Genomic DNA, 2828 nt, shown 5'->3' on the forward strand with positions numbered 1-2828 from the left:
GCAACCTACACCACAGCTCACGGTAACGCCCGATCCTTAACCCACTGAGCAAGGGCAGGGACTGAACCTGCAACCTCATGGTTCCTAGCCAGATTCGTTAACCACTGCGCCACGACGGGAACTCCCCCTTTTTTTTTTTTAGTTCCTGTTTTGTTTTGTTTTGTTTGTTTTGTCTTTTTAGGGCTGCACCTATGGCATATGGAGGTTCCCAGGCTAGGGGTCGAATCGGAGCTGTAGCTGCAGGCCTACACAACAGTCACAGCAATGCCAGATCCAAACTGTCTGTAACCTACACCACAGCTTATGGCAACACCGGATCCTTAACCCACTGAGCCAGGCCAGGGATCGAACCTGCATCATAGCGAATACTGGTCAGGTTCATAACCTGCTGAGCCACAATGGAAACTCCCTAATTTCCATTATTCTTTAGACACATGTAGAAGTACATTTCCTAAATTCTAAACATTGGAGGATTTTTCTAGCTATGTTTTATTATTTCTAATTTAATTGTATTGTAGTCAGAGAATATACTGTGATTTCTGTCCTTGAATCTGTTGATGTGTGCTGTGTGGTTGACTTTTGGATATGTCTGTGTTCACTGGACACTGTGGTTCTTAGATACAGTTTTCTACATGTCTTTTAGTTCCAGTTTCTTCATCATATTGTGCAAATCATGGGTATCTGCCCTGCTTTGTGTTGCCTATCTGTTACTGAAAGTTGCAGTAAAATATATACTATATATTTATATACTATGTTTTATACATGCAAATATATATTGTGTTTATATTTGCTAAGTATACTGTAAATACATACATTTTTGACACATATTTTGAGACTTATGTTATCAAGTGATAAGATTTATACTTGCTATTTATCTCCCTGCTGTTTTTATCTAATAAAGTTTTTCCCTTAAATGTAATTCCCTAAGGGAAATATTAATTAATATAGTGTTACCTTATGCATTATATATTTTTCTATCCTTTTGCTACCTTAACTTTATGTGATTTTTTTTTTTTACTTTTTATGGCCATATCTGTGGCATATGGAGGTTCCTGGGCTGGGGTCAAATCTGAGATGCAAACTGCTGGCCTGTGCCACAGCCACAGCAATGTGGGATCTGAGGTGCGTCTGTGACCTATGCTGCAGCTTGCAATAATGCCAGATCCTTAATCCACTGAGCAAGGCCAGGGGTCGAACTCACATCCTCATGGAGACAATGTTGGGTTCTTATTCCACTAAGCCACAATAGGAACTCCTGATTTGTTTGTTTTTTGTTTTTTTAGGGCCGCACCCACGGCATATGGAGGTTCCCAGGCTAGGGGTCTAATCAGAGCTGTAACCACTGGCCTACTCCACAGCCACAGCAACACTGGATCTGAGCTGTGTCTGCAACCTACACCACAGCTCACGGCAACGCCGGATCCTTAACGCACTGAGCGAGGCCAGGGATCAAACCTCATGGTTCCTAGTCGGATTCGTTTCCGCTGTGCCACGATGGGAACTGCATCCCCCCATTATAATTTCTCGAAGATTAATACTTTATCCATCATATACATTTGTAAATGGCCCGGTGCTTTCAGTCACTAATTCCACGATTTGGGACAAGATATATTCAGTGCTGCTGGCCTCACTCAGATGGGAATCTTTTTTTTTTTTTTTTTAATTTTATTTATTTTATTTATTTATTTTTGTCTTTTTAGGGCCGCAGCCATGGCATATGGAGGTTCCCAGGCTAGGGGTCAAATCAGAGCTGTAGCCTCCAGCCTATGCCACAGCAACATTAGATCCGAGCCGCATCTGTGACCTACACCACAGTTCATGGCAACACTGGATCCTTAACCCACTGATCGAGGCCAGGGATCGAACCCACAACCTCATGGTTCCTAGGTGGATTCATTTCCACTGCACCATGACAGGAACTCCTTATTTTATTTTTTTATATGATTTTTATTTTTTTCATTACAGCTGGTTTACAGTATTCTGTCAATTTTCTACTGTGCAGCATGGTAGAAAATTGACAGTTATACATACATGTATACATTCTTTTTTCTCACATTATCCTGCTCCATCATAAGTGACTAGATATAGGTCCCAGTGCTACACAGCAGTATCTCATTGCTTACAGATGGGAATCTTGTTGGCTGCTGTTCCTTTCACATTTCCTGAAACCACACATGATATTAGATGTATTTGATCAGATGTTTTCTCAAATTGTGTATGTGTAAAGGTCATCTACCTGCCACTTCCAACTAAATTTAGAATGGTTAAGTCATGATTAGGTATTAGCATTGTTTTTATGTACAATCAGTATTAAAGAATTAGGTCTTGGAGTTCCCTTTGTGGCTCAGTGGTAACGAACCCAACTAGTATGCATGAGGATGCAGGTTCAATCCCTGGCCTCACTTAGTGGGTTAAGGATCTGGCCTCTCTGTGAGCTGTGGTGTAGGTTGCAGACATGGCTCGGATCCAGTGTTGCTGTGGCTGTGGTGTAGGCTGGCAGCTGCAGCTCTGATTCAACCCCTAGTGGCCCTAAAAAGCAAAAAAATAGAAGAATTAGGTCTTGAACCTGTAGGCCTGCCCTTCCCTGTTCTTCACAGCACACACATTCTAAACACACCTCCTTCCATGTTTCATTATCCCATAACCCACTGCCCTGTGTTGATCTGCTGACAGGTTGTGGCGTTTTTCTCTCACCCCAGCGGTGTGGACAGAGCCACACACCCTCTGACCAACAACGGCTCTTGCGTGCGTGCTGCAGTGTTTCTTCTGTCAGAGAGCCCAGCAGAGCTGCAGTTCCTCCTGTGCCAGCCCTGAGCTGAGCGAGGCGT

This window comes from Phacochoerus africanus, chromosome 15, assembly GCF_016906955.1.
Source record: "Phacochoerus africanus isolate WHEZ1 chromosome 15, ROS_Pafr_v1, whole genome shotgun sequence".
Taxonomy (NCBI): Eukaryota; Metazoa; Chordata; class Mammalia; order Artiodactyla; family Suidae; genus Phacochoerus; species Phacochoerus africanus.